Genomic DNA, 7,371 nt, shown 5'->3' on the forward strand with positions numbered 1-7,371 from the left:
GAATAATTCTGGTATTAGTGTACAGGTCCAGTAGCTTTCAGCTTCCTAGTGCTTTCTGGACAAGACTATCACAATAAGCTCATTCAGCAACACCAGCCTCTTTACCAAGACCCTTAACTGGCTTTTAGAGACAGAACTTGTGCTGCACTTTTCCTGTTTTCTCCTTTAAAATGTTTCCACCAAATTTCAATTTGGTAAACTGAAGGATTCAAGAAGAGGGAGGAGAAAGCTTAAAAGAACCAGCAACTTGAGAGAGCAGCATCAAGAGATCAGACTGATTAAGGTAGAACACAGATCAGTTTTCCTTATTTATTTTCTTTTCAGTATTTGATCATCTTTTCCTTTCTCCAAATGTATGTACAGTATGAAGGTAGAAACAAATCTCTTTGGTGATTTTAATTCTAGCTAGACATCTGATTAGATGTTCTTTCATTTACTGAGATACTTAACAGTCATTGTTCAATCTCATTTATCAGAGCAACTGAGCAGTTGCCTAGATTTTATCCAAGAGTTTAAAGATTGAGGTAGTTACCTTGGATGAAAGGGTCTGCTGCACTGAGAGTCTTACTGTGCTGGATTAGAAAGGGAGTGGTGATAGTGTCATAGACTTGCCTAGGGCCACACGACACGCTATTTGTAGAGCCAGAAATCGAGCTTGATTATCCTGAATTACTTCAGTCTGTTGCCCCATCTACCAGCTCATTTCTGATCTTGAGTCAAAGTATATCTGCTTGAAGGTGCCTATTTAGGCTGTAAATGTTAAGTCTCAGTCTAAATGTAGTCTCAACTGTAAATGTCCCCAGCTTTGTCCGAGAGCTGCTATTTCTTAGATAAAAAGCAGCTTCTGTTTCTCTGTTCTATATATGTAGTGGAGATAAAGTGTATGGAGCAAGGACTGCTCCTCAGAGGACTTTAAAAACACTCTTTGACCAAATGCTATTTGACGTTTCCTTTGCCACTCTGCAAGGCTCCTCAGAGGGCTTAGCTACAGTTTATTTCTGCCAAGGAAGCAAAGACACCATTTCATTTCCCTCAAGCTAAACAGTAGATGATGTGCAGCAATTCAGAATTAATTTGACAGTAATGGAGATGGCAACTACTACTGTATTTCTGCTCTGAACATTGCCATCCTGTCCTCATTTCACCCCCACCCCCCAAGTTTTGGTGTTACAAGAAGTTGCTGAACAGTAGGCAGGCCCGTGTACAAGGCACACTCCTTTACGCTGCTCTGTCTTGGCAGGGCAGCAGCTTTGGCCTTGACAGTCTGTGTGGGTACAGGAGCCCTCAAGTCCCACAGAAGTGCAGCTCTCAGTTGCAGGAAGAGAACTCTCACAAATACACACACAGGTCCACGGGAAGTAGCAACTCTTTCTAAACAGGAGACTGGGATAGAATTAGAACAATTTTGGTCAGTTGGGATTTTTGGAGAACAGGTGTTCCAACAGCTTGCTCAACTCTTAGGAAATCTAAGGCTGTTTTCATCAAGAAACAGTTAGGAAGACTTTCTATTTTCTAGCTGGCTCTTTTTGCACTACCAATGCCCAAAGCAAACTGACGATGAAAGGATGCATTCTGTGTACATGGCTAAGGAAAACAGGATGGGTTAAATTTAAAATCTACACAACTCCTTTCTTTCTAACAATGCTATCAATGCAGAATGAATAGCACTGAGGCCAATATAGTCATAAAAGCAGACACTACTGGCTACCGTCCCACAATACACAGCATCAGGGGATCCTCTCTTTATTGATTTGATTTATTAATGTACACACTGTAATTTAGGCCTTGCAATGTTGAGAATGAGGGCAAAGTCCTGAAATAATGAATGGCCTAGGGTGAAGAAAACCGATCTGTATTCTCTTTATATTCTTCTCAAAACTGCCTCACTTCCCTTCGTCATCTCTCCCCTTTCTAAAAAGAAATGGAATTTCAACCTACCTTGTCTGAGCTTGGGTCCTGCCAGGCTAGATACCTGTACTCAGCAGAGATTTATTTCACCCACTCTTCTACAAATGCCCACAGAAAGTGTCGCACAGAGCTGCTCTAGGCTCACTGCCAGTTTCCCTGACGTGGCCTCTCCCTGATCCCAACCTGCCCTAATCAGTTTGCAACCTTCCTGTGTAGATGCAAGCTAAAGACTGTTGCTGAAGCTGGTTGCTGAAGAAACCCAAACATGACAGGAGTACGGAAAAGTGGGAGGACAGGCATTACATACAAGGGAGAGGCAGGTGAAAGGGTTGGGAAGGGATGGGAATAAGGCTCAGTCCAATCTGTTCCTAACTCACCACCCCAACAGTCTCTCATTCATGCTCAGAAAATACTTTGGGGATATTAATATTTTTACACACAGCACGGACAGATTCCTACTCAGCTGATGAGTTTTTAATATCTTCACAGCTGAATTTGTAAAATCAGAAATTAATGCTGTACTAAGGTATTAACATGAGGTCTCAGCTCTGTTTAAGTCAACAGGTGCCTCATCTCTAACTTCACTCTGAATAGCCAGATTAGGACTATTTTAGCAACCAGCCCTGTGACTATAAAATAAGTGCATCATTTATAAAAATCACTTTAAGTCAAATACGTGAAAAACTTCAGGAAACAAGACCATTTCAAGGGGTTTCCATAAACTTAACTTCTACAAGAATGAATCATCTGCTCGGTCCAACAAGCAACATACTTGCTACTTCCAGGTAGCAAATTATTTCAGTGGATTAAAAGCAGGACACAGTAATCTTCAGATTTGAATAAATCTTTTCCTTCCTTTAAACAACAACAACAGGAAAGTCAGTTATCTACATGCTGCTGTTGAAAATGGTGAGGTTGTTTTTTACTGAAACCCTCCCTGCTAGTGTTCCTATGTGGACACAGCAGCAGTCACTTCTGTAGCTCTGGAATGAAATAAGCGCTGCTACAAACTTCACAGGAGACAAGTAATTTATTGCATAAACCAAGAATTACTCCTCAAAGAAATGTAGATAAACTTTCAAGTGGTTGTATGAGCTATGAATGCTGGGCTCCTACAGATTTTTCTTTCTTACCTGAATTCTATTTCCCACCACGTAATAGTAGCTCTGCTGTATGTTCCCTTGAGATGCCCACTGGGCACAGGAGGCACATGCTGCAGTTACTGTGCAGCCATCCACATACTGGCCAGCTGACCAAATTCTTAGAAATGCATGTATTCTACCTGTGTTTTGTTTTGTTTTCTTATGGGACTCACTAAAATGTTGAGTCTGTCCTCCACGCAGCTATCATTTTTTCAATAGAAATTCCTCTTAGGATGACGCTTGAGATTTCTACCTGATTTAAATAGAACTGAGTATGGCCAATAGGCCTGAATGCTATGGGGCAGGGTAACAACAGATGGACCAACCACAAAGATCATATTACCTTAGGAAACTGGGATGCTCCTCCCATCCCTAATGCACGAGATGGAAATGCAAGATTAAGGCTCCCAGAAAACCTTCTGATTTATGGCAATTAAATGTAATACAATACTCTAAAGGCATACTGATATTTTAAAGGTAATTTTCCTATACTGCCATGATAGAGCTGAATCCTTTTTATGTCCTAGATAAACATTTAATAATTATATATCTTAATGTGATAATTCTAGATTTGAAAACCTTTTGAGTTTGGGATAATCCAATATTCCTATAGCATATTTCACTGTAAATCACTAATATGACTGAGTGGATGGACAGTGTAATTTTGCCTATAAGTTTTATAATTAAAATGTCATATACAGATAAGGTGCTCTTCTAATGCCTTGAAAATGTATTCAGACTAATTTTAGAGCTGTCCTTAGTCACAGTGGAATCCAGCTATTCAGTCTTAAAATGAGTTTCCTATTAAGCCACAGCCTGATGAAAAAAAATGTATGTAGAAGAAAAAGCCTGTTTTTTGGCCCAACTAAATGCAGACAATCCAAATATAGTCATTTTAATGCATCTTAATGTTTATGAGAATGACAGCATAGTGCACTTGTGCTTACAATGTTAGCATTGATGTGAAGGTCATAGGTAAGTTCAGTTTCGTCATCTGACATTGACCCCCAGAGCTATCAACAGAAATTTAACACCAAGCATATGCTTTTGTCTAAGCTAACAGGGAGACCCAAGACAGCTCTATTTAGTCCAAAAGAGAGCAGTGTTAGTGTGAAAGTGCCTTAACAATAAATATATTGATTGGCTCAAATCAACATCAGTCAATGTATAAATGTTTGTGGAGGTTAAGTGACAGGTTAGCATGTCCGACTGGCTGTGACCAGTAACTCAGCTCAGAAACACAAGAGTAAGGGTATAATTTAAACTGAGGTTAGACTTTTCTCATGAGCTTTTGTACCCACTTCTCTTACATTAATGCATCTATTAAAAATTACCTTTCTATGACTTCCTTATCTGTTCAGCTTAGACATACCCTGCAGCACAGTTCCTTGAAGTCCCATTCTTGCCTTGCTGCTATACACTGTGTCGAAGAATCTAAAAATGGATTCTGAACTTTCTGTACATCATTGCAACTACAAGGATATGACTCAAGCAAGATTGGAGGAAGAGGCAGTATCTTTTATTATTTGATCTAGTAAAATACATTGCTTCTCCCAATAGGCCTTTCCTAATGCCCTTAATAGAAAAATATACCGTACAGTCATTTTGTGATTCCTAATTAACAAGAACTGGCTCCAAGCTGTTCTGCTTAAGATGTATTGGCCTGCACTGCACTAAGCTGAAATCTTTAATTCAGTAACTTTAGTCACAGCAGGACCATTTGCTGTGTGCTTCTCAGAGGTACAGATCGCTGAATTCTGCACTGTTCCTATGAAATCTATCAATCCTGTCACCTGTGGGATCATGCTGCCAGCTTAGTCAGCTCCTTGAAAGGTTTCATTTTTGAAATGGAAAATTCAGGTTAAGATTGCTGCTTTAGTTGTCTGTGATTAAACTACTTGTAAGAAATAGCAGTGTCCTCCAGTATTAATGTATTGTACAGAAGGCATTCCTGAGGATGCTTCCAAACAGAAAAGAATCATCTTCCTGAAAAGATGCAGTTTTACAAAATTCCTCCTTATTTCTGGGGAGAAATCTGCCTCTCCACAGGGCACACTAGACAGTATTCAAGAAGATAAAAAGGTTAAACATAAAAAAAAAAAAAAAAGACTTGGAACTAAAAAAAAAATATCCTCTCCTGTTCTCTCATTCAGGTATTTCATGGGTGTACCATAAGTATCCAGACCATACCTAGATCAATATTGCAATATTATTACTGGGGTACTGCAGTGGTAGTAGTTAAAGCACAAAAACGTGCAATGTTTACTGAGCCTGAGGTATTGCTGTCCAGAAGACCTGGGGACACAGTGTATGGGGTCATGGGATGTGCAACATGCAGAGAGAAGGCCCAAAAGACATCCTACAGAGTGTAGGACCCGAGTTTAATCCTCACCTGAAATGGTGTCCTTAGTCCTGCGTTTCTGAGGTGAAAGGAGAAACACCGACCTGTTACCTAACCTCTGCAGCTTCACTTCAGCCAGAATCACGGAGTCTGCTGTTTAATCCCTCCACAAGCTAGCTCTGAGAATTGAGCTGGCAGGAAGCAATAGGTTGGTTTGAGTGGACATAAATTTTGTTGTCAGCGCAGAAAATGAAAGCACAGTGAGGCAAAGTCACTTGGCAGGCCAGAGGGATATGGCCTCTAAATCTCTCCCAGTGACAGTCCAAAGGCTTCATGTATTGCTTTACATACTGAAACAGTCTCCAAGATTTCACTGTCAAAATCTATAGTATTCTGATGAATTAGGCCTTTCCCCCCACACTCCCCCCCTTCAAATTTTTGATCTCTCTGGTATACTAAATATGCTTTGAGGTTTCAGATAAATTTGGAACGTTTTTATTTATAACTTTAATTAGTAGACATCAGAGGACCTGACCCCTTTTATAATAACTGGAAGGGTTGAATAATTGAGGTCTGAGTAGTCAAGGTCAAAATATGTTGCTTAATGTACATCTTACAATTATCTAGTACTGACTTTATAATGTCACAGATGTTAAACTACCCAATGTTCAGAACCGAAATATCTATTTTCTTCTCTATAAAGAAATTAAACATATTTAAAAAAAAAACCTGAAAATTATTAACAGCATAGTGACATAACATTTCATGTAGTTACAGTACATCTGCTCCTGTTTAGGTCTATTCATGTTACCAATAATACTTAGGATAAAGCTGCTTCTGTCTTTAATACAGGATCTGTTATGCCATGAGAGGTTCAATGCCTGCAACAAGCACAATTACATAATGATGCTTCATCCACGGTATCTACTGGCATGCATTAGTCAACGAGGATGAGAGGCATACACTCACAGGAGTCAATGTTCCTCTTAACATAGTGCATCAGAGAGATGAACAGACAGACACCCCCATGAAAATGGGTCCGAGAAGCAGTTGACATGTCTTAAGACAATTTCTTAAGACATTTTTCCTCATTCCCTCTGAAAGGAAGAATGAGAACATCTCTGTTTCCTTATGCTAATCTGTTTTCAAAGGTTAATATATAGAACAGGCTGTTATACCATTATGAAAGCCCTTAAATTATGGTGTTACTTCTGCAGTGATAAATGCAGGAAAGAAAAGGGAGAAATTGGTCTACCTGCAGTCCTGTTCAGTAGCACTGGTTCCAGCAAAGATGTACTAATGACAGCAGTATAGCTAGTGCATTTGGGGACTTACCAGAAACAGCTTAAGATATGTTTCAGAGCAGAAGATGAGTACTTCCACATGCTTGAGCCAGTCTAACTAAACCACTGTATGGTTGTACATAATTATTTCTACAAAGCTGCTTCCTATCTCTTACATTCAAATTAGCTGCTTCAGTCAAGTAATTATTTTTTTCAGATCTGTGGAAAGAACAAGCTAGAAGTAAGGTGCTTCTATCAGAAAAGGGTAAAAGGCAGCAAGAGACACATTGTACTATGAACACTATAGGCCCCCTAGCAAGGAACAGTTCAAAAGATTACACGGCAGAACATTTAATTTGCTTCTGAATGGGCCACAAACCTGATAAAAGCGAATATTGAGTACTTGTCCCGTAACCTCGTTAACCACATCAGTGAGCACTCCAGACCCTTGTCCTATAATCTGCTTCGTTCTTCTCTGCACTTTTCTTCTGCTGATTTTGGCACAATTCTAACAGTGTCAGTGGTGATGGGAGCACAGGTATTAACAATACCACTGGTATTTTAACTCTCATGTGGCCAAGATCTGACTAGAGTTAGGTAAAAAATTGCTTAAACCATCACATCAAGGTGTTGTTTCATGAGCCCACCTGATTTAATCAGGACACTGGATAAAAGTTCCCCTCCTCCAGCTCTGGCA

Source organism: Oxyura jamaicensis, chromosome 3 (genome assembly GCF_011077185.1).
Source record: "Oxyura jamaicensis isolate SHBP4307 breed ruddy duck chromosome 3, BPBGC_Ojam_1.0, whole genome shotgun sequence".
NCBI classification, from domain to species: Eukaryota; Metazoa; Chordata; class Aves; order Anseriformes; family Anatidae; genus Oxyura; species Oxyura jamaicensis.